This window comes from Giraffa tippelskirchi, chromosome X, assembly GCF_054371585.1.
Source record: "Giraffa tippelskirchi isolate mGirTip1 chromosome X, T2T-mGirTip1v1.2.pri, whole genome shotgun sequence".
NCBI classification, from domain to species: domain Eukaryota; kingdom Metazoa; phylum Chordata; class Mammalia; order Artiodactyla; family Giraffidae; genus Giraffa; species Giraffa tippelskirchi.
This window is the reverse complement of record NC_137289.1, coordinates 43,106,918-43,132,868: the sequence shown is the minus strand read 5'-3', so window position 1 is coordinate 43,132,868 and position 25,951 is coordinate 43,106,918. Positions and strand designations below refer to the sequence as shown.

The 25,951-nt window shown below is 42.0% G+C and overlaps 1 protein-coding gene and 1 pseudogene across 44 annotated transcripts in view; one reads left to right on the top strand and one right to left on the bottom strand.

Moving 5' to 3' along the window:
• The window catches only part of LOC145537117 (histone-lysine N-methyltransferase PRDM7-like), a 50,649-nt gene that overhangs the window by 4,590 nt on the left and 20,108 nt on the right, over positions 1-25,951 (top strand). For 22 of the 43 annotated variants that reach the window (XR_014076213.1, XR_014076214.1, XR_014076217.1 and 19 more), the window contains one exon: positions 25,022-25,118. The gene's annotated coding sequence lies outside the window, so the exon portion shown is untranslated. Of the gene's footprint in view, positions 1-25,021; positions 25,123-25,951 lie in introns of all 43 variants that reach the window. The other 21 variants (XR_014076220.1, XR_014076224.1, XR_014076218.1 and 18 more) reach the window with 1 other exon arrangement.
• On the bottom strand, positions 17,568-18,214 carry LOC145537118 (histone H2B pseudogene; annotated as a pseudogene). Its single transcript, XR_014076226.1, has one exon. The product of XR_014076226.1 is annotated as a histone H2B pseudogene (transcript).

Genomic DNA, 25,951 nt, shown 5'->3' with positions numbered 1-25,951 from the left:
GGAAGTGAAGAGAGGCAGGAAGATAAGCTCACCCTTCTGAACCGTGGTTAGCTCTCCATGTGTGCACGTATAATGAAGTCTTTGAGTACTCATCACAACACTATGAGGTAGCATTTTTAATGCTGTCATCCCTTTCGGCAGCTGAGGAAGCAGAAACACGTAGCGGTTAACGGGTGAATGAATTTACCCAAAGTCACCTCCCTGGCAAGAGCTGAGTCAGATTGGTGCCAGGTGGAGAGGAACAGAGACGTGTTGTATCTGACCCCCAATCTGGAACACATTGCGGTGTCTAGTGTACTCTGGATCAAAAGGCAGATCCACATGTCCATCCGCAGGAAACTTTACCGTGTACGGATTGAACACAGTGTCTCCTAAGTGCATGAAAGACCATGGGATGTCAGGTCAGCATGCACATATCACAGAGAACAGTTCCTGGTCCAAATAATAGATACAGTATCATGAAGACATTAACTCCCCTATCTCATACTTTTTAAAAATGAAGAGAACGGAACCTGGAAGGCAATAGATCACATATTAAGGGGTTTTTTCCCTCTCAATTGTGACATTCTAGGTAATTTCCAAATTACCTATTTCTAGCTTTTAACAAATATTTATTTTTCATTGATTGATTATTATTTACAGTATTGGTTTGATTTCTGTCACACCTCAACCTGAATTAACCATAGTTTTCGGTGTACATATGTCCCCTCCCTCTTGAATCCCTCCCACTTCCCGCTCATTCCCACCCCTCTAGGTTATTACAGAGCCCCCGTTTGTGTTCCCTGAGTCATACAGCAAATTCCCATTGGCTATCTATTTACATATGTTAATGTATATTCATCCATGCTACTCTCTCCATTTATCTCACCCACTCCCTCTCCTCCCCTACCCTTGTGCACAAGTCTGTTCTCTATGTCTGCGTCTCTATTGCTGCTCTGGGATCAGGTTTATCAGTACCATCCTTCTAGATTCCACATGTATGCGTTAATATACGGTATTTGTTTTTCTCGTTCTAACTTACTTCCCTCTGTATAATAGGCTCTGGGTTCATCCACCTCCTTAGAACTGACCCAGATGCATTCCTTTTTTTCTATGGCTGAGTAGCATTCCATTGTATATACGCACCTCAGCTTCTTTATCCATTCCTCTGTCGATGGACATCTAGCTTGCTTCCATGTCTTGGCTACCGTAAATAGTGCTGGAGTGAACACTGGGGTACGTGTGTCTTTTTCAGCTTTGGTTTTTGGAAGGTCATATGCCTAATAGTGGGATTGCTGGGTCACATGGTGGTTTTATTCCTAGTTTTTTAAGGCATTTCCACACTGTCTTCCATAGTGACTGTATCAATTTACATTCCCACCATCTCTAGCACTTGTTGCTTGTGGACTTTTTGATGATGCCCATTCTGTCTGGTGTGAGGTGATATCACGTTGTAGTTTTGATTTGCATTTCTCTAATAATGAGCTTCTCTGGTGCCTCAGATGGTAGAGAGTCTTCCTGCAGTGCAGGAGCCCCAGGTTCAATCCCTGGGTCAGGAAGATCCCCTGGAGGAAGAAATGGCAACCCACTCCAGTATGCTTGCCTGGAAAATTCCATGGACAGAGGAGCCTGGTGGGCTACAGTCCGTGAGCTTGCAAAGAGTTGGACACGACTGAGCGACTAACACTCTAATCATGAGTGATGGAGAGCATCTCTTCATGTGTTTCTTAGCCATCTCTATGTCTTCTTTGGAGAAATATCTGTTTAGGACTTTTGCCCACTTTTTGACTGGGTTGTTTGTTTCTCTGGTATTGACTTGTATGAGCTGTGTGTATGTTTTGGAAATTAATAGTTTGTCAGTTGTTTCAGTTGCTATTATTTTCTCCCATTCTGAGGGTGGTCTTTTCACTGTGTGTATAGTTTCCTTTGCTATGCAAAAACTTTTAAATTAAATTAGCACCTAGTTATTTATTTTTGTTTTTATTTCCTTTATTCTAGGAGGTTTGTCATAGAGGATTTTACTATGATTTGTGTCATACAGTATTCTGCCTATGTTTTCTTCCTAGAGTTATATAGGTTCTGGTCTTACATTTAGGTCTTTAGTCCATTTTCAGTTTATCTTTGTGTGCGGTGTTAGGAAAGTTATGACCAACCTAGACAGCATGTTAAAAAGCAGAGACATTACTTTGCCAACAAAGGGCCGTCTCGTCAAGGCTATGGTTTTTCCAGTGGTCATGTATGGATGTGAGAATTGGACTATAAAGAAAGCTGAGCGCAGAAGAATTGATGCTTTTGAACTGTGGTGTTGGAGAAGACTCTTGAGAGTCCCTCGGTTTGCAAGGAGATCCAACCAGTCCATCCTAAAGGAGATCAGTCCGGGGTTTTCATTAGAAGGACTGATGTTGAAGCTGAAACTCCAATACTTCGGCCACCTGATGGGAAGAGCTGACTCATTGGAAAAGACCCTGATGCTGGGAAAGTTTGAGGTCAGGAGAAGGGGATGACAGAGGATGAGATGGTTGGATGGCATCACCGACTCAATGGACGTGGGTTTGGGTGGACTCCGGGAGTTAGTGATGGACAGGGAGGCCTGGCGTGCTGCGGTTCATGGGGTCGCAAAGAGTCGCACACAACTGAGCGACTGAACTGAACTGAACTGAACTGATGGTGTTAGGAAGTGTTCTAATTTCATTCTTTGCACTGAGTTGTCCAGTTCTTCCAGCACCACTTACTGAAACTGCTGTCTTGTTCCCATTGTATATTCTTGCCTCCTAAGTCAAAGATAAGGTGCCCACATGTGTGTGGGTTTTTCTCTGGGCTTTCTATCTTGTTCCCTTGGCCTTTATTTCTGTTTTTGTGTACTGTCTTGATGACTGTGACTTTGTAGTATAATTTGAAAGCAGGTAAGTTGATTCCTCCCGCTCCATTCTTCTTTCTCAAGATGACTTTGGCTATTCAGGGTCTTTTGTGTTTCCGTACGAACTGTGGCTTTTTTTTTTCTAGTTCTGTGAAAAATGCCATTAGTACTTTGATAGGGATCACATTGAATCTGTAGATTGCATTTGGTAGTATAGTCATTTTCACAATATTGATTCTTTCTACCCAGGAACCTGGATTATCTCTCCATCTGTTTATATCATCTTTGATTTCTTTCATCAAATTATAATTTTCTGTATATAGTTCTTTTGTCTCCTTAGGTAAGTTTATTCCTAGATGTTTTATTCTTTTTGTTGCAGTGGTGAATGGAATTGATTCCTTAATTTCTCTTTCTGATTTTTCATTGTTAGTATGTAGGAATGCAAATGATTTCTGTGTATTGATTTTGTATCCTCCGACTTTGCTAAATTCACTGGTTAGCTCTAGTAATTTTCTGATAGTATCATGGTATTCTATGTACAGCATCACGTCATCTGCAAACAGTGAGTGTTATACTTTCTTCTCTTCCGATCTGGATTCCTTTTATTTCTTTTTCATCTCTGATTGTTGTAGCTAGGACTTCCAAAACTATGCTGAATAATAGTGGTGAAAGTGGACACCCTTGTCTTGTTCCTGATCTTAGGGGGAATGCTTTCAGTTTTTCACCATTGAGAATAATATTTGCTGTGGGCTTATCATATGTGGCCTTTACTATGTTGAGGTAGGTTCCTTCTATGCCCATTTCTTGAAGAGTTTTAATCAGAGCCAATGCCCCCACAGACTGAGGGGTCCACAGGTCATGATTTTAGAGCCCCCACCACTTGATTTACACTGGGTGACTCTGCAAACCCTCCAACCCCTCTTGCGGATACAAACACACACAACAGCACAGCAGAAATTGTGAGCCTGTCTTTGTCTCCTGAGGTAATTGCAGATTTGTGGACTCACTACCCAGAGTTGTCACTGGCCATCCTTTGCTCATTCTTGTCCTGAACAGGGTCACCGCAGAGATGCGTGGACCAGTCTCCCCTAGACTGTGGACGTCTCCTGCCTCCTCTTCTCGTTGTTAGACATCTCATGTTCTTTCGCCTTCATCTCCCATGTCAGCAGGGGGCTGGGCCCATGCACATACACGCAAACACAGGTGACACAAGCACACACCTGTACACACGCATGTGCAAGGCACAGGGACACAAACAGGGAACAAATGTGTCAGTACCTGAAGAACCAGTGGTTCACACGAAATGCAGTGATTTCATATTTCTCATAGGAAAATCCATTCTGATCTTCAAATGTGAAATATACAGAAGTCCAACTTCCATGAAAGAGTGTTCAAGCCTAGATTTTGATAGAAGAAATACAAAGAATTCCATATTTTGCGAAGAAGCAGTGGTGCACATATTTTCATTTGTGAAACAGAGAGAACTCCAATACCATATAGGTTCTCCATATCTTAAGAAAACCAATGCCATGATTTTCGTCTGTGAAATATAGAGATTTCCATATTTAATGTAAGGAAGTCACCACCCAGATTGTCATATATGAGGTATAGAAAATACCATATTTCATGTAAGAAACTCAGCATCCAGATTTTCCTAAAGTGAAATACAAAAAGTTCAATATTTCATGATGTAAATTCAGCACTGACATTTTCATATGTAAAATATAGAGAATTCCATTTTTAACTGAGTAAAATTTCACCCTGATTTTCATATGTGAAATATACCGAATTCCATAGTTTAGGTAGTAATATTGGTGCACAGATTTTGATATCCAGAATATACACAATTCCGGATTGTACATGGGTAAATTAGCACCCAGTTTTTCATGTGTGACATACATAATGTTAAGTACTGCCTAGAGGAAAATTTGAGCAGAGATTTTCCTATATGATATATAGAAGATTTCATATTTTGTGGTAAATGGGTGTCCAGGTTTCACATGTGATTCTATAGAGAGAACTCCACATTTCATGTGGGAAAATTGGCAACTGTATTTTCATATATGAAATATAGACTTCAGGGTTTTTTTGTATGAATGTCTGGGATGGGATTTCCTTATATGAAAGATGAAAAATTTCTTATGTCATGTGTGAAAATCTGTTCACTGATTAATATATGTGAAAAGTAGAGATTTCATATTTCATGTAGGTAAAGTTTTTCCCAGTGTTGTATAATGTGAAATATAGACAGTTACATATTTATGTAATAAAATCATAAGATTTTCATATATGAAAAATACAGAATCCCATGTATCAATATAGCAGAAAAACCCTTCCTCCAATTATCACCTGTAAAATATACAGAAGTCCATATTTCATTTAGGAAAACTTCTAATGTGATGTCCACATGCAAAACACAAAATTCCACATTCACATTTGAGAAACTATGCCTACAAAACCCATGCTAATATTTTAATATGTGAAGTTTAGGGAATTTAATATTTAGTGTAGGAAAATGAAAGTCTATATTTTCAAATGCTAAACACAGAGAATCCCATATACCATGTAGGAAAATGTGCAGCCAATATTTATAAATGCGATACGAAGAATTGAACATTTCATTTGTGAAATGTAGAGAAATACATATATTGTAGAACACACAACGCCAATATTTTCATATGTGAAACACAGATTAGTCTATATTTAAATCAAGGAAATCTGTGCTCAGATCTTTTATATGGAATGTAAAGAGTACCACACCTCATGTAAGACAAGCTCTATCTAGATTTTCATTTGTGAAATGTACACATTTCGTATTTCTGGAATGAATATTTGCTACTGGAATTTCATATTTGAATGATAGAGAATTGTACATCTCTTGTCAGAAAATTTAATTGAGAAATTCATTTATGAAAGTAGAATTCCATGATTCAGCAGGAAAATGGATACTCAAATTTTCCTATGTGAATAATACAGAATTCCCTATGCTTTCAGGAAAATACGTGCACATATATCCATATGTGAAGCATGCAATATTTCATATATCATGACCAAACATATACAGCTAGATTTTCAGACATGAAATACAGATTTCATACTTCCTGGAGAAAATTCTGTACCCATATTTTCGTGTATGAAATATAGAAAGTTACATATTTCCTGTAGGAAAGTCATCTTTCAGGCTTTCCTATATGAAATATAGAGAATTCCATATTTGAAGTGGGAAAATCTGCACTAATACCTTAATACAAGAAATGTACAGAATTTCATATTTCATGTAGAAAATCTGCACCTAGATTTTCAAATGTGAAATATAAAGAATTCCATTGTTCGTCAAGTTAACCTGCCCTCATGTTTTGAAAGGGACATACAGAGAATTCCATATTTCATGTGGGAGAATCTAAACCAAGATATTCATATATGACATGTAGTGAATTGCACATATTATGGAGCAAAATCAGGGTCCACATGTCATATAGGAAATATAGGGATTCTATATTTCATAGAAGCATATCTAAGGTAAGTTTTCCATATTTGAAACATAGAAAATTCCATAATTCATGTAAAAAATTTGAACTCAAATTTTCGTATCTAAAATATACACGTTTCATATGTCATGTAAGAAAATCTGTACCCTGGTTTTCATATGAGAAATGAACAAACGTCCATATTTCATCTCAAAACTTCCTCATCTTGTTTTTACTTGGGAAATATAGAGAGTTCCATATATTTTCTAAAATATCTGGCCTGAGAGTCCCACATACGAAACGTGGAAAATTTCATATGTGATGCGTGAATATCTGTACACTGATTTCTATATGTGAAATATAGAGATGTCATAGTTCAAGTAGGAAAATCTGTTCCCAGATATCTATATGTGAAATTAGAATTACATATTCTATGTCAAAAAATCATAATTAAGGTTTTCTTATATGAAATATGCAGAATCCCATATAGCAATATAGCAGAAAATCTACACTTAACTTATCATCTGTAAGATATACATGATTTCATACTTCATTTAGGAAAATCTGCACTCAGATTTCCACACGTGAATCATACAGAATTATATAATTTCACAGTTGAAAACCTAGGCCCACAACACCTGTGCCAATATTTTAATATGAGTTCTAAGGAGAATTTAATATTTAATGTAGGTTCCTGAATGTCTATATTTTCCAAAGAGAAACACAAGAGAATTCCATATGTCATGTGCAGAATGTGCACACAGATTTTAATAAGTGTAAAATAAAACATTCAGTATTTAAGCAGGAAAACCTTTTTCCAGATTTTCATATAGCATATTGCATGTTTCATGCAGGAAAACCTGTGTCTAGATTTTCAAATGGGAAATATAGAGAGTTACATATTTAGTGTAGAAACATCAGCACCCATGTTTTCATATGTGAAATACAGAGTATCCCCAAACAAGGAGATCTGTGTCCATATTTCTTTATGTGAAATATGAAATATACCAACTTTCATGTAGGAAAATCTTTACCTAGATGATCATTTATGAGATGTACAAATTTCCTAGTTCAGTAATGAAAATTTGCCTCGGTGTTTCATATTTGGACTATGGAGAATTATATACTTCATGTCCGAAAATCTTAAGTGAGATTTTCATTAGAAAACTGCAAAATATTCCATACTTTATTCAGGAAAACATGTGCTCAAATTTTCCTATGTGAAGAATACAGCATTCCATATTTATGTAGGGAAAAGAGTGCAGAGATATCCAGATGTGAAACATACAATAGTCCATCTATCATGACCAAAAATATACAGCTAGATTTCCAAACATAAATACAGATATCAAATTTAATGTAGAAAAAACTACACCCATAACTCATATGTGATATAGAGAAAATTGCATATTTCATCATTCAGGAAAATCATCATTCAGGTTTATATATGCATAAAGCAGGGCATTCAAAACCAGTGCTCTGGAACAACCCATAGGAATAGGGTGGGGAGGGAGGTGAGTGGGGCTTAAGGATGTGTGGGACACATGTATACCTATGGCTCATTAATGTTGATATATGGCAAAAAGCATCACAATATTGTACAGTAATTATCCTCCAGTTAATACAAATAACTTAATTTGAATTCAAAAACGAAAAAAGTGGAAGGAACTCTACTCAGTGCTCTGTGGTGACCTAAATGGGAAGACAATCCAAAAATGAAGGGATCTATGTATGCCTATAATAGATTGACTTAGATGTACAACGGAAACTAATATAAGATGGTAAAGCAACTCCATTCCAATAAAAATTGTTTTCAAAATATAACAATTCAACTATAGCTCCAGCAGTGAATGAATAAATGGTTCCCCCATTTGCAATATATATGTCTGAGGGGACATTATGCTTTTTAAGTATAATATTTCAGTTAGAGGAAGATAAAAACTATATCATCACATGATATTGTTAGTTAATTTACCTGAGTTATAGAAACAGAGTAGAATGTGATTATCTTGGGCTAGTGGAAATAGACCATGATGGTCTAAGTTACCCACTTTCAGTCAAAGTTTGTATAATCTCACCAAGGAAGATACTGTAATAGGGGCAAGATGGGCATGGAGCTGCCGTCCTTAGCTAAAGACCATAGAGGTTAGAAGACCAGGTCCACCAATAGTCAGCCTCTCAGCAGAGTGTAGTAAAAGGTATATTTCAGCCTTCGTCCATGGCCCTCCAGGTCCTCTGGCCTTGGTCTGGGTAGCAAGGGGTGGAGCCTGGGGACAGGCCAAAGGCCGAGTCTTGCAGAGGTCCAGAGACCTTGCTAGAGACACTCACTGGCCTGGCCCAGGGTTCAGAGCACTAGGCAACCTACCTCTGCCATCCCCACCTCCATGACTCAACGCTTGCAATAATCTGATTGGGTCAGAGTCTACAAGACCCAGCTTCCCCCCCAAAGTTAGGGTAGACTGAGAAGACTGAGGGCAACTGTGGGCTGGGCACCTGGCTCCCTCCTTTAAGGTGGCTGGGCAGGGTATGGGGACCTTGGTAAGAGGAGGGCCCAGAGACTGAGAGCTGCATCTTCAGCTGTGACTGGCCACTGGTGGGAGGACCAAGACTGGGTGCTGGATGAATGCTCTCAGGCAGGATAATCAGCTTGCCCAGGAAGCCCCTCCTCCTAAACAGGACCTTGGAGTGTGAAAGTCAAGCTTGGAATCTTACCTTTCAGCATTGAGACTAATATTTGTTTTGCTAGAGGTTTACAGGAACACAGTTACCTCACTATGACTTTTCTTCAAGAATAGAATATCTGACAGCAAGAAGGTTGTCAGAGCTAATCACATTCCTCCCTCAAGTTTTGTATAAGTGGGCATTCTTGAAAGTGTTTGGAAAGTTCAGGATTGTTAAAGGCATAAGCCACCCATCTCCTTGCATGGCCCTGCAAGAAAATGCTCTCTTCCTTAAACTGCAATGTTCTGATGTTGTTTGTCTAACTAACCCATGGGTACATCAGTTCAGTTCAGTTTATTCAGTCAGTCAATGTCAGTCGTGTCCGACTCTTTGCGACCCCTTGGACGGCAGCACGCCAGGCCTCCCTGTCCATCACCAACTCCCGGAGTTTCCCCAAACTCATGTCCATTGAGTTGGTGATACCATCCAACCATCTCATCCTCTGCCGTCCCCTTCTCCTCCCACCTTCAATCTTTCCCAGCATCAGGGTCTTTTCAAATGAGTCAGATCTTCGCATCAGGTGGCCAAAGTACTGGAGTTCCAGCTTCAACATCACTCCTTCCAATGAACACCCAGGGCTGATCTCCTTTAGGATGGACTGGTTGGATCTTCTTGCTGTCCAAGGGTCTCTCAAGAGTCTTCCCCAACACCACAGTTCAAAAGCATCAATTCTTCCACGCTCAGCTTTCGTTATAGTCCAACTCTCACATCCATACATGACTCCTGGAGAAACCAAAGCCTTGACTAGATGGACCTTTGTTGGCAAAGTAATGTCTCTGCTTTTTAATATGCTGTCTAGGTTGGTCATAGCTTTTCTTCCAAGGAGTAAGCATCTTTTAATTTCCTGGCTGAAGTCACAATCTGCAGTGATTTTGGAGCCCAAAAATATAAAGTCTGCCACTGTTTCCACTCTTTCCCCATCTATTTGCCATGAAGTGATGGTACCAGACGGCATGAGTTCTCTGAATGTTTAAGCAAACTTTTTCACTCTCCTCTTTCACTTTCATTAAGAGGCTCTTTAGTTCTTCTTCACTTTGTGCCATAAGGGTGGTGTCATCTTTATATCTGAGGTTATTGATATTTCTCCCGGTAATCTTGATTCCAGCATGTGCTTCATCCAGCCCAGCGTTTCTCATGATGTACTCTGCATATAAGTTAAATAAGCAGGGTGACAATATACAGCCTTGATATACTCCTTTTCCTATTTGGAGCCAGTCTGTTGTTCCATGTCCGGTTCTAACTGTTGCTCCCTGATCTGCATACCGATTTCTCAAGAGGCAGATCAGGTGGGCTGGGGTTCCCTTCTCTTTCAGAATTTTACACAGTTTCTTGAGATGCACACAGTCAAAGGCTTTGGCATACTCAATAAAGCAGAAATAGATGCTCTTCTCGAACTCTCTTGCTTTTTCGATGATCCGGCGGATGTTGGCAATTTGATCCCTGGTTCCTCTGCCTTTTCGAAAACCAGCTTGAACATCTGGAAGTTCATGGTTCACATATTGTTGAAGCCTGGTTTGGAGAATTTTGAGCATTACTTTACTAGCGTGTGAGATGAGTGCATTGTTCAGTAGTTTGACCATTCTTTGGCATTGCCTTTCTTAGCAACTGGAATGAAAACTGACCTTTTCCAGTTGTGTGGCCGCTGCCGAGTTTTCCAATTTTGAAGGCGTATTGAGTCCACTGGTTTCACAGCATCATCTTTTCGGATTTGAAATAGCTCAACTGGAATTCCATCACCTCCACTAGCTTTGTTCATAGTGATGCTTCCTAAGGCCCACTTGACTTCACATTCCAGGATGTCTGGCTCTAGGTGAGTGATCATGGCATCGTGATTATCTAGGTCATGAAGATCCTTTTTGTATAGTGCTTCTGTGTATTTTTGCCACCTCTTCTTACTATCGTCTGCTTCTGTTAGGTCTATACCATTTTTGTCCTTTACTGTGCCCATCTTCGCATGAAATGTTCCCTTGGTATCTCTAATTTTCTTGAAGAGATCTCTCGTCTTTCCCATTCTATCGTTTTCCTCTCTTTCTTTGCACTGATCACTAAAGAAGGCTTTCTTAACTCTCCTTGCTATTCTTTGGAACTCTGCATTCAAATGGGTATATCTTTCTTTGTCTCCTTTGCTTTTCACTTCTCTTCTTTACACAGCCCTTTGTAAAGCCTCTTCAGACAGCCATTTTACTTTTTTTGCATTTCTTTTTCTTGGAGATGGTCTTGATCCCTGTCTCCTGTACAAGTTCGGGAACCTCCGTCCATAGTTCTTCAGGCACTCTGTCTGTCAGGTCTAATCCCTCGAAGCTATTTGTCACTTCCACTGTATACTCGTAAGGGATTTGATTTAGGTCATACCTGAATAGTCTAGTGGTTTTCCCTACTTTCTTCAATTCAAGTGGGAATTTTTCAATAAAGACTTCACGATCTGAGCCACAGTCAGCTCCCAGTCTTGTTTTTGCTGACTGTATAAAGCTTCTCCATTTTGGCTGCAAAGAATATAACCAATCTGATTTCGGTGTTGACCATCTGGTGAAGTCCATGTGTAGAGTCTGCTCTTGTGTTGTTCGAACAGGGTGTTTGCTATGACCAGTGCGTTCTCTTGGCAAAACTCTATGAGTCTTTGCGCTGCTTCATTCTGTACTTCAAGGCCAAATGTTCCTGTTACTTCAGGTATCTCTTGACTTCCTACTATTGCATTCCAGTCCCCTGTAATGAAAAGGACATATTTTGGGTGTGTTAGTTCTAGACGGTCTTGTAGGTCTCATAGAACCGTTCAACTTCAGTTTCTTCAGCATTACTGGTCAGGGCATAGACTTGGGTTACTCTGATATTGAATGGTTGCCTTGGAAACAAACAGAGATCATTCTGTCGTTTTTGGGATTTCATCCAAGTACTGCATTTCAGACTCTTTTGTTGACTATGATGGCTACTCCCTTTCTTCTAAGGGATTCTTGCCCACAGTAGTAGATATAATGGTCATCTGAGTTAAATTCAACCATTCCAGTCTGCTTTAGTTCTCTGATTCCTAAAATGTCGACATTCACACTTGCCATCTCCTGTTTGACCACTTCCAATTTACCTTGATTCATGGACCTAACATTCCAGGTTCCTGTGCAATATAGCTCTTTACAGCATCGGACTTTCTTTCCATCACCAGTCACATCCACAACTGGGTGTTGTTTTTGCGTTGGCTCCATCTCTTCATTCTTTCTGGAGTTATTTCTCCACTGATCTCCAGGGGGCACCTACCCGCTGGGGAGTTCATCTTTCAGTGTCCTATGCTTTTGCCTTTTCCTACTGTTCCTGGGGTTCTCAAGGCAAGAATACTGAGGTAGTTTGCCATTCCCTTCTCCAGTGGACCACATTTTGGCTGAACTCTCCACGATGACCTGTCCTTCTTGGGTGGCCCTACACGGCATGTCTCATAGTTTCACTGAGTTGGACAAGGCTGTGGTCCATGTGATCAGGTTGGTTAGTTTTCTGTGATTGTGGTTTCAGTCTGTCTGCCCTCTGATGGAGAAGCATAAGAGGCTTATGGAAGCTTCCTGATGGGAGAGACTGACTGAGGGGGAAACTGGGTCTTGTTCTGATGGGCAGAGGCATGCTCAGTAAATCTTTAATCCACCTTTCTGTTGATGGGTGGAGCTGTGCTCGCTCTTTCTTATTTACCTGGGGCCAAACTATGGTGGAGGTAATGAAGATAATGGCGACCTCCTTCAAAAGGCCCCATGCATGTACTGCTACACTCAGTGCCCCCAACCCTGCAGCAGGCCACCACCAACCCACATCTCCACTGGAGACTCCTGCACACTCCCAGGCAAGTCTGGGTCAGTCTCTTGTGGGGTCAGTGCTCCTTTCTCCTGGGTCCTGGTGTGCACAAGGTTCTGTTTGTGCCCTTCAAGAGTCTATTTCCCAGTCCTGTGTAAGATCTGGCGGCTCTGTGGTCAGGCTAATGGCGACCCCCTCCAAGAGGGCTTATGCCATAGCCAAGTCTGCTGCACCCAGGGCCCCTGCCCCTGCGGCAGTCCACTGCTGACCCGTACCTACACAGGAGACACTCAAACGCAGTTCTGTCTCAGTCTCTGTGGGGGCTCTGGGTCCTGGCGTGCACAAGGTTTGTTTGAGCCCTCTGAGCATCTCTGGCGGGGATGAGGTTTGATTCTAAATGTGAATTTGCCCCTCCTACCGTCTTGCTAGGGCTTCTCTGCCCTTGGACGTGGGGTATCTCTTCAAAGTCGCTCCAGCGCCTACCATCTTGCTGGGGCTTCTCTGACCTTGGACATGGGGTATCTCCTCAGGGCCGCTCCATGCCACGCAACCGCGAAACCAGTATTAGCCAACACACTCCAGTATTCTTGTCTGGAGAACGCCGCTCCTTGACAGAGAAGCCTGGCAGGCCACAGTCTCCAGGGTTGCAAAGAGTAGGACACTACTGAAGCGACCCCGCATGCAGAGGCACAAGACTGTTTTTGCCTGTGGCAGCTCTGCCCCAGTAAGAGTTGACCGTGAAGGTGGCACAGCTGCTTGGCTTGCAGGGACCATGGCAGCGCCAAGTGTGCAGGGACACGGACTGCCTCCACCGCAAGACTTATGGCCCTATCAGTCTTTTCTCAAGCCTCTTGTAGCTGGCGATCAGAAGGCCTCTTTGGCCAGTCTTTCTCCGTAACTCCACCCGTTCAGGCACTTAGAGGGCTTCGTTGCCTGGGGACCTTCTCTGTTGTTTGGCACATCGGGCACACAGAGGGGCCCCCCTGGCTGGGTCCTACTCCGTAGACTGGCGCATCAGGCACTTAAAGGGGCACCCTGGATGGGGTCCTCCTCTGTAATTCAGTGCGTCAGGTGCTTGCTGGGCCAGCCTCTCTATTGTTCAGCTGCCAATGCTGGCAGTGTGGGAAGAGAGAGGCTATGGTGATGGCTCCACCGCCAAACGTGACTCAGCAGTATCGCCTAGCTTCCGTGGCTGCCCGACTTTCCTCCACAGGCATTTGCCACCACAGTCTCCTCCCTCATATCCCCTTGATCAGTCTCTCCACAGTCAAGAGCAGCCCTCGCTTTAGGATTGCTCCACAATCCCTAAACTCCAGCTACCAGCCGCTGCACCTTCCAGGGGATCTGCATCCCCGTCTTGGGTATGTATGGCTGCAAGGACTGTCTGATTCTCATCCCACTTAGGCTGCCACAGATCAGCTGTTTCACTCTCATCCTTAAATGTTTCTCCTCTGACTCCGACAATTGCCCCGACGTGGGGATCGGACCCTTGCTTCAGTTCCCCCACCTGCTGAAGGCAGGTCCAGTCCTACTAACACTTCTGTTTTTCCCTAGTCCCTTCATCCTACCAAGGTTTGGGTGGGTCTATATATTATTTTCCACTAGTCAGGGACTCCTGTCCACTCTCAGCTGGTGTTCTGCATGCACCTCTGTGTCTGAAGGTATATTCCTGATGTATCTGTGGAGAGAGATGTACTCCGCGTCCACCTATTCCTCTGCCATCTTGTTCTTCTGTATGAATTTTAAAAATAATTTCAAAAAACCAGGGAATTAGAAAATTGAAATGTGTGTGAAATGTTTGTTTTGCCATTTCTATACTATATATCAGTCCCCATTTATATATTTAAATGTTTCATTAACTAGGATATGTGGAAAATATGTAAATAAACTGGGATATGTGGGATAAGTGTGATAGAGGTAGTGGATGCGTATATCAGTTTCTTCACTTTATCTACTGCATATCACACATAAACTGCTTCTGAAGAACTCCATAGTACACTTTGGGAGAATGAGAATAAACTGGGAAATGAAATTGCTAGGAAAATAATTTAGAACTTACCGAACTCTATCATGACTGACCTCGAGAAAACACTACAGCTGGGATCAAGAGGTTGGAATTTTGTAGATCCTCCTAGTTTTTCTCTCATTGTTTTGCTGAGAATCACATCCTTCACAGATTTCTACATCCAATAACAGTGGTACTGATAAATTGTTTTTAACTTTAATTTCTTTTTTTGTGGATGTATTCATGAGTTGCAATATTATATTTGTTCAGATTTACAACATAGCAATTCAGTTGTTTTATATATTATACTCTGTTTACATTTATTATTAGATAGTTGGTATATTCCTCTGTACTGTATAGCATATCCTTGTTGCTTAAAGTTCAAAGTGAATAGTTTAAAATGAAATATTAAGTTCTAATGAAAACCATTGTAAATTACAAAGGACTGAAATCACAGTGTGCTTTCTCTCTCTCCAAGGATGTAGTAAGCTTGAAATCAATCTTTTAAAAAAGAAATAGGAGAATAGAATTATGGACATGGGGAAAGGGGAGGAGAGGGTGAGATGTATGGAAAGAGTAACATGGAAACTTACATTACCATGTGTAAAAGAGATAGCCAAGGGGAATTTGCTGTATGGCTCAGGAAACTCAACCAGGGGCTCTGTATCAACCCAGAGGGGTGGGATGGGGAGGGAGATGGGAGAGAGTTCCAAAAGGGAGGGGATATATGTATCCCCTAGGCTGATTTATGTTGATGTTTGACAGAAAACAGCAAAATTCTGTAAAGCAATAATCCTTCAATAAAAAATTAATTAACTAAAATCACAAAAAGTATCTCAAACAAAAATAAAAGGAATAGGGAAATCACCAACTACTTTGAAATGCAGCAATATACTTATAGAAATAAAAATGTCAATGCACCAAGAAGGAATCACAATGGACATTAATTTCAGTAAATATTATCATAAGCATTAGCAGTCAAATACTTGAGGTAGAAGAAGGAGTCATCTTATTTCTCTTAATTGCTGAACATCGTCCTCCTTCTTACTTTGATGCAAGGTGCTAGAGACATGTCCCACAACAAGAAATGGATGCATGCATGTGTGCTAAATCTCTTCAGTTGTGTCCGACTCTTTGTGACCCTATGAACTGTGGCCCACCAGGCTCCTCTGTCCCTGGGAATTATCCAGGAAAGAGTACTGGAGTGGGTTTCCATGCCCTCCTCCAGGGAACCTTCTCCACTTAGGGATAGAACCTGGGTCTCCTGTGTCTCCTGCATTGCAGGCAGGTTCTTTACTACCGGCGCCACTTGGGAAGACCCAAGAAATGGATGGCGTGTATGCTAAGCCGCTTCAGTCGTGTCCGACTCTTTGAGACCCTACGGATTGAAGCCCGCTAGGCTCCTCTGTCCATGGGATTTTCCAGCAAGAATACTGGAGTGGGTTGCCATGCCTTTTTCCAGGGCATCTTCCCAATCCAGGGATTGAATCCGTGGCTCTTAACGTTTCCCACATAAGAAGGCAGTTTCTTTACCACTAGCGCCACCTGGGAAGCCCCAAGAAATGGATACCTGTACTTACATCGCCATGGTTAAAAGCAGGTGCTTGAATGGAAAAACATCAGGGAAACTATCACCCCACCTTCCCGCTCCATCTCTAGGCTGAGTGCCACAGGAAGGTTGTTATTTGTTCAGCCCTCCTCACTCCACCATATGTTTGGCCAATTGCTTTGGCTCATGGGCTACCAGTCCCTCATTGGCTGCTACTGTGGAGACTGTCGCTGCATTCACTGTCACTGGACTATCCCATCATCCCTGCAAGTTTGCAATTCAGTCCGGATTTTTTTTTTTTTTAAAGCCAAATGTTCTAGTTTGCAAACAAAAAAATAGGATAAGAGAAATCTAGATAAGGTAATTTCATAAGATATGGTGCTTGATTCCAGAAATTTAGAATTTTCTCATTTTACACTGTGTTTGAGTCCTATTTTACACATGGAAGTGAATTGGGATTGAAGAGATAGAATGGGTAAGTGTGATTTTTATATCTGCTACTGCTGGTGCAGTGGTAAAGAATCCACCTGCCAATGCACGAGACGAAAGAGACATGGTTTCTATCCCATGGTCAGAAAGATCCCCTGGAGTAGGAAATGGCAACCAGTTCAGTATTCTTGCTTGGAAAATTGCACGGAGAGAGGAGCCTGGCGGGCTCCTGGCCATGAGGTCAGAAAGAGTCAGATATGACTGAGTGACTGAACACACACACACACACACACACACACACACACACACACACACACTGCTCTTTGTGTCCATGCGTGCTACCTCGCGACAGTGGTGCCCGACTCTTTGCAGACCCTGTGGACTATAGCCCACCAGGCTCCTCTGTCCATGGGATTCTCTAGGAAAGCATACTGGAGAGGGTTGCCATGCCCTCCTCCCGGGGATCTTTATGACCCAGGGATCGAACCTGCCTCTCCTGCGACTCCTGCATTGCAGGCGCATTCTTTACTGCTGAGCCACCCGGGAAGACCACACTGTTCTTTATCGGTTGCTATACACCACATAAAAATCTCTGGATGGTACCTAAGTATAGGTGGGAGAATGAAAATGAAAAAGGCCGATGAAACTTTTCGGGAAACCATTTTGACCATAAAGATCCCTAAAATCGCTGAGAAACCACAAATAGATATAACCATTTAGGAAAGTGACGAGTTGCAATACGCTAAGAAAAAAGTACACGATTTTCCATCGAACGAATGACACATCCGACACACATTGAAGCAAAGTTAATGAAGTTTTTAATGTTTTCGTTGGGGTGGAAATGTGCCTCTTCATCGCTACAGGTCTTTTCTCTCCAAGTGAGAGAAGAAAAGTCTGGTTTGCGATGTTCAGGCGGTCCTGAGGCAGTTTATCTGCAGCTGTTGTATCTGATGATCGCTTTAGTGGCCTCGGACATGGCATGCTTGCCGATCTCTCCAGGCAAGAGAAGACGAACAGCTGTCTGGATGTCATGATTTGTGATGGTGCGGTGCTTGTTGGAGCGGGCCAGGCGCCAGGCCTCTTCGGCGATCCGCTCAAACATATCCTTCACGAACGAATCCATGATGTTCACGGCCTCACGGGAGAGACTCAGGCCCGGATGGACTTGCCTCAGCAGCCTGCGGAAATAGATGGCGAAGCTCAAGAAGTCGTCCGGACGGGAGCGGCGGCGACGGCGACGGCGACGGCGGCTCTTAGCCGTCTTCCGCTTTGCCTTCTTTGGCTCGGCATCAGACGACTCTGGTCTGGAGGGCTCTGTTTCCGAGGGCTCAATTTCGGAGGTGCCAGTTTCTCTGGTGCTCAGATCTTCCTGAGAGTTGTCAGAGGCTGGTTCAGCCTTGTGGGAGACACCACCCCCCATGGCTCAGAGGGAAGACCAGTGCGGGCGTTGAAGGCCGTTGGCCGAGTTTATAGGCCCTGCGTTCCCTGACGTCACAGACACTGTCCATATCTGATTGGATAAAATGCAAAGCAGGGAGGCCTGTTACTATGGCAGCCCATGTCACTTCTCACTGGATGTCCCACCTCCCAACTCCTGCCACGCCCCTCCCCCACGCTTAACCCCCAGTCAGCCAAAATCAGTGGTATCTTCAAACTTTCCGTGACCTCCACCAGAAAAATCTTTGAACTCTGCCCCATGTAGGAAACAGGCATCCATTCACCTCAGCTGACTTATGTCTACTATTGATGCATGAGAAGTTTGAAAGATGTCACCAAAGTCACTGAAGTTGAAAAATGAAATAATCAGTTAGAGCTTCCTGAGAGAGTCTGACTGACCTCCATAACTCAAGCTCTTTCAGGCATCAGAGAGACTCAGGTCACTTGGTGGATATTTTACTCCAACACAGAATCTTCTCCTGATTGACCTGCAGTGGCATGAGCAGAATGTCCTGGCTTCCTCAGCAGAGTGCTCCTGAAAATCCTAAGAATTAATTGACCAGCTATTATCTCCGAAACTTATCAAAACCAATGATCAATTTGAAGAGACTGACAAAATCCCATTCTCCAAATACAGAACACAAACAGAAATAGGAATACTTACACATACACAGTGAAAATATTTAACATTTTTCAAATTTTAAATTGTTTTCTTAAACATTATATAGGTCCCCCAAGTACCACACATACTGGAATTGATTAATGATTTATAGCGGTTATTTCTCAAAAAATGATCACTCTTATTGCTGAAAAGCCACCAGGGTGAGATAAAATGAATAAAATGATAAATAAAGCAGCTAGGAGTAAACGTATCTAAGGTGGTGAAAGACCTGTACGTAGAAAAAGTAAAACCCTGATCAAAGAAAGTGAAGATAATACAAACAGAGGGAAAGGTTTACCTTGTTTATGGATGGGAAGAATTGATATTGTTAAAATAAACATGCTATCCAAGGCAATCCACATACTCAGTGCAATTGCTGTGAAAATACCGGGGCATTTTCCACAAAACTAGAACAGACCATTTTAAATTTTGTATGGAAAGACGAAAGACCCTGAATCGCCAAAACAGTCTTAAGGAAGAAGAGCAGAACTGGAGGAATCAGGTTCCCTGACTTCGAACTATATCAGAAAACTACATTAATCCAGTCAGTGTAGTATCGGCACAAAAACAGACACGTGGAACAGAAGAGAGAGCCCAGAAATAAACCTATGTGCTATGGTCAACTAATCTATAATAAAAAAACAGAAGAATATACAGTGGAGAGAAGACAGTCTCTTCAATAGGTGCTGCAGGGATAATTGGATAGCTACATGCAATAAAGTAAAATTAGAACATTCCCTAACAGCATATACAAAAATAAACTCAAAATGGACTAAAGACCTAAATCTAATACATATATTGTGTATGAAGTCATTTTAAGAAATAGAATCCATTAGATATCTTAATGACCTGTGTTTCTTTCACATTTGTAAATTCAGAAATTAAATGAATACATCAGTTATAAAAAAAACATTAAAAATACAAAACAATTGGGTTTTGAAGAGATAATTGGGACCTCAAAGGACTCTGATACACAGAAAATCTAGGATGGAGAAGGGAAAAGCAGTTTGATGTTGAAGATTGGAAGGGGGAGTAACACTAGTAATTATTCACTTCAGTTGATGATTGAGGAAATAAGAGAACCTAGTGAGGAATCACCTTGCAATGTTGTGGTTCACTGTAAAGGCAAAATAAGGGAAATGGCTTCATAGCTGAATTAACAATTGCAAGTCTCAACTCGTGGATGGTGGTGTTGATGGGATAGGCATACCCCATTCAGAAACCTTTTCAACATTACCATTGTTTATGGATTCCCTTAAAAAGAGGACCCCAACACAGCATAGAAGTTAAGTGCAACAAAAAATTTCAGGAGAAAAACCTCATTTCACACTGCCTAGAATCAGAAGTTTCTACCCTAACTCGTTCAGATGATCTAATGTCATTCTTTTCTAGCCCTTATTCTGTTGTTTTTGAAGTGGAAAATCTTGATGATTTTCAGCTTAACATCATAGGGATGCTGAGGGCATTCAGTCAGAGAAGCTAAAAAGTTCATGTTGACTCCATGTCAGCCAAGGAGGGAGTCAAACTGGTAGCCACGGTCACTGAGCCACTCTACAGTGAGGTTATCCTGACTAAACCAATAATGGTCTTCCTGGTGTGTTCGGGTCTAGTGACAGTAGTGTAACAAGTATGATTATTTATCTACTGTATTGTTCATTTTATAAAACTAGTTAAGATCATTTAAATATCATATGAGTATTAGAAAATGGCCAAATAGTAAAGAATCCACTTGCAATGCAGGAGACTCAGGTTCAATCCCTGGGTCCAGAAGATCCCGTGGAGTAGGAAATGGAATCCCACTCCAGCGTTCTTGACTAGAAAATTCCATGGACAGAAGGGCGAGGCAGGCTACAGTCCATGGAGTCACAAAGAGTTGGACACAACTGAGCGACTAATACTTTCAACACTTTCAAGTATTCTAGAGCTCCTGTACAAAATGCTAGTGATTGGGTCACTTAAACAACATTCATGTATTGTCTCATACTTGTGGAGGCTCTAAGCCCAAATCAAGGTTTCATCTGAGTTGGATTTTATGCAAGGTGTGAATGCATAACGGGCCTCCGTTCCTGGCCACTTTTCTTGGCTTGTAGATAGCTGAAGTCTCCCTATGCCTCCCCACGTTTTCTTCCCTATATGTATGTATCTATGTCTGATTTTCCCTTATTATATAGATATAAGTCATTTGGATTAAAACCTACTCTAATGAATGCATTTTAACTTGATCACTTGGTAAATACTCTATCTCCAATTATGATCACATTTGAGTATGAGTGTTTATGGCACAGATACATTAATTTTAGAGGCAGAAAATCAACCCTTAGGAGATATGTATTTTGAATTAATTGTGGGCATATCTCCTGCCTCTTCCATCTTATTTAGAGAACACTGGTGACCACTTATGAGAAACAAGGTGGCCCCACCACAGTCATTTTCACAGTTCTGTGATTGTTCAGTAATTTTGTTTTCGTATTTTATTTCTTTTTCTCTGTGTGAGCGAGAAGATAGTGTATCATTTTCAATTGCTGCAAAGTATTCTTTACACCTACAGTTGTAATTATTTCCTGTTGTGTAGGATATAAGAATCTGTAAGTACACCACTGTCAGCCAAACATTGAGATGAAATCCTGATAATCCACGAAATCAAACTTTTCCTGAGCCCTTCAGGAGAGGGACAGGGCTCTACAGGACAAAAAAAACAAAACACTTTCTTGAAACTGGCAGAACCTCATGAGATAAAGGAAAAGAATTGAGGTCCTTGGGCAAGATACTAGAGAGAGCCTCCCTGAGTAGTACAGGTATGAAGTGGACAGTGCCTTTTCAAGAATGGGCAATGAAGGTCTGTATCTTTTGGTCCAAAATAGAAGAATTCTGATGGGCTATTATACCTCCAGGGCTCTCCTTGGTCACTGCAGTAAATATTTAGGAAATGTGAGTCCAATTATCAAGAACATTATTTGGTGTTTTGTGGAAAGTTAGAGAAATCTTATGAGAGAACATTTACAACAACTACAATGGGAGGGGGGGAAGGGGAGACAAAAGAAAAAAAAATCCAAAAGAATCTACAGAACAAGTCAAAACAAAAATAATCAATGTTTTTCTTGAGTCACTGCTGTCAGAATCCTTTCCCTCGCTGGGAGTCACAGTTCACCTCACCTCCCTAGAAACCCCTCTAACACTGTGCTGCTGTCTGGACCTGCTGTGGGGGCAGCTCAGATTCTAATCTGGTCCTATCTTCTGTGTTCTTGTCTCCAACGTCCACAGCTATCAGAACTAGTGCGTTTTCTTTTGTGGGAGCTCTCGATGACCTTTTATATATTCCATAGGCACAGAATCTGCGGATTGAATCTTCAGCTTGTACAGCTGGTGGGAAGGTCTGGGGTCTTCTTCCTTAGCCGCACTGCCCCTGGGTTTCTATTGTGGTTTCATTTCCACCTCTGCATGTGGGTCGTCCACTGGGGTTTGCACCTGAGGCTGCCCTGGAGGAGTTGGGTTTCCCCTGTGAGGGCCAGGTGTGGAGGTGGTGCACTTGCTTGGGTTGCAGGGGTTCTGGCAGCACCAGGTACTCAGGGGAGTTGGCGGCTATGGTAACAGGAAACAAAGTGCTCTAGAAGGGTATCAGTTCAGTTCAGTTCAGTCGCTGAGTCATGTCCGACTCTGCGATCCCATGGACTGCAGCACGCCAGGCCTCCCTGTCCATCACCCACTCCCAGAGTTTACACAAACTCATGTCCATTGAGTCGGTGATGCCATACAACCATCTCATCCTCTGTCATCCCCTTCTCCTCCCACCTTCAATCTTTCCCAGCATCAGGGTCTTTTCAAATGAGTCAGTTCTTTGCATCAGGTGGCCAAAGTATTGGAGTTTCAGCTTCAACATCAGTCCTTTCAATGAATATTCAGGACTGATTTCCTTTAGGATGGACTGGTTGGATCTCCTCAGTATCGAAGGGACTCTGAGGACTCTTCTTCAACACTACAGTTCAAAAGCATAAATTCTTCAGTGCGCAGCATTCTTGATAGTTCAACTCTCAGATCCATACATGACTACTGGGAAAACCATAGCTTTGACTAGACAGACCTTTGTTGGCAAAGTAATGTCTCTGCTTTTTAGTATGCTGTCCAGGTTGGTCATAGCTTTTCTTCCAAGGAACAAGCATCTTTTAATTTCATGGCTGCAGTCACCATCTACAGTGATTTTGGAGCCCCCCCCCACCAGAAAACTCTCTCATTGTTCCCACTATTTCCCCATCTATTTGCCGTGAATTCATGGGACCGCATGCCATGATCTTACTTTTCTGAATGTTGAGTTTTAAACCAACGTTTTCACTCTCCTCTGTCACTTTGATCAAGAGGCTCTTTAGTTCCTCTTTGCTTTCTGCCATAAGGGTGGTGTAATCTGCATATCTGAGGTTATTGATCTTTCTCCCAACAATCTTGATTCCAGCTTGTGCTTCATCATCACGTGTTTCTCATTATGTACTCTGCATAAAAGTTAAATAAGTGGAGTGAGAATATACAGTCTTGACATACTCCTTTCCTGATTTGGAACCAGTCTGTTGTTTCGTGTCCAATTCTAACTGTTGCTTGTTGGCCTGCATACAGATTTCTCAGGAGGCAGGTCAGGTGTTCTGGTATTCCCATCTCTTTCAGAATTTTCCACAGGTTGTTGTGATCCACACAGTCAAAGGCTTTGGCATAGTCGATAAAGCAGAAATAAATGTTTTTCTGGAACTCACTTGCTTTTTCAGTGATCCAACAGATGTTGGCAATTTGATCTTTGGTTCCTCTGCCTTTTCTAAATCCAACTTGAACATCTGGAAATTCACGGCCCACGAACTGTTGAAGCCCGGATTGGAGAATTTTGAGCATCACTTTGCTAGCGTGTGAGATGAGTGGAATTGTGCGGTAGTTTGAGCATTCTTTGGCATTGCCTTGCCTTGGGATTGGAATGAAAACTGACCTTTTCCAGTCCTGTGGCCACTGGTGAGCTTTCCCAATTTGCTAGCATATTGAGAGCAGCACTTTCACAGCATCATCTTTAAGGATTTGAAATAGCTCAATTGGAATTCCATCACCTCCCCTAGCGTTGTTCATAGTGATGCTTCCTAAGGCCCACTTGACTTCACATTCCAGGATGTCTGGCTCTAGGTGAGTGATCATGCCATCGTGATTATCTAAGCCATGAAGATCCTTTTTGTGTAGTGTTTCTGTGTATTCTTGCCACCTCTTCTTTATATCTTCTGCTTCTGTTAGGTCTATACCATTTTTGTCCTTTACTGTGCCCATCTTTGCATGAAATGTACCCTTGGTATCTCTAATTTTCTTGAAGAGATCTCTAGTCTTTCCCATTCTATTGTTTTCCTCTCTTTCTTTGCACTGATCACTAAGGAAGGCTTTCTTAACTCTCCTTGCTATTCTTTGGAACTCTGCATTCAAATGGGTATGTCTTTCTTTGTCTCCTTTGCTTTTCACTTCTCTTCTTTACACAGCCATTTGTAAGGCCTCCTCAGACAGCCATTTTGCTTTTCTCCCATTTCTTTTTCTTGGGGATGGTCTTAATCCCTGTCACCTGTACAACGTCATGAACCTCCGTCCATAGTTCTTCAGGCACTCTGTCTATCAGATCTAATCCCTTGAATCTATTTGTCACTTCCACTATATAATCGTAAGGGATTTGATTTAGGTCACACCTGAATAGTCTAGTGGTTTCCCCTACTTTCTTCAATTTAAGTCTGAATTTGTCAATAAAGAGTTCATGATCTGAGCCACAAAATCTGCCAACAAGGTCTCCCGACAAGATCTCTCAACTTCCTTCTTAGCCAAGCCTAAAAGACAGACTCTGTAGTGCAGCACATCAGGCCAAATACCGGATAAACTGAGAATATTTGTATGTAAGAGTACCAGGTACGGGATATTGTGCAGAAGATGTGCACTGCGAGTGAAGTCACGTAAAAGTCTTTTGTGCCACTTTCAGAGGGAAACTATTCGTCTTCCAGACGATCCAGTCGACAGGATTCAAATCACTAATAATAGTCAACTCAGCCACAAGGCAGGGCAGGGTCCCTTTGTGGAACTTAATAAAGAAGTTCCCATGCAAGCCTGTCTGCACCCTCTAATTTTCATTACTCAAATGTTTTCATTCCATCAACAGAGAGTTCAAATACAGACCATGGGCAGGCACTCGTGGAGATGATGAAGACTGCAAGAACACAGCATCCTTCCGGGGCGGTGAACACAGAATGCTGCAGGTTGGTGAGAAGATGGAGGAAAAATGGACCAGAGAATGAAGGGGAGAGTTCAGAGCAAAGATCTGGCTTTTTGGGGTGGTGGGAGCTGCTCCAGACCTGCCTGCAAGCCTTGGGGACATATTTCAAAATGTAATAAACAATGTAGTCTCTGGCCTCAATGAGCTTTGACAATCTTAATGCCTCAGCATACTAGACTAGACCAACTGCAGTGCAACAGGTTAGAAATTCAGGAGATATTATTTGGGGAAAGGGGGACAGTGACTTAAAGGAGACTTGCTCGGTCACACTTTTTCAAACAGTGTGAATACTTAATAGAGCTGGAGCCAGGATTCACCTATATATAGACTGTTCTCTTAAGCATATTTCAATTTCGTGATCATCACGAGATAACCACGTTTATGTGGGATTTCATTTTCTTTCTGTTTGAATACTTCTCTACTTATACAACCGGAAGTTAGCACTACCTTGGAAGTTACATTTTTGTATTAGGACTTTTCTCTCACTTCTCCAACTGTACCAGTTGTGCTAGATGACTTCCTACCACTAAAGATGGCCCAGTTCATAGTAATTCCTCCTGCCATACAAGAGTCTCTCAAAAAAACGAAAAGGCAGATAGAATGCAAAAGCACAGACAAGCCAAGCTTCTGAGGACTGTTTGAAAAAAAGGCCATGGGAAAGTAGGCCATGAGTTGGCTGATTGACATAGTAGTGTGGTTATAGAATCCGTGGCATCAGAAAGAGACAAGCGGCACTCAAAGATGCAGAACAGCCGAGTTTATTCAGCACCGGTGTGGGCTCAGTGGAGTTGCCGCCAAAGACTGAGTGCCTCGGCT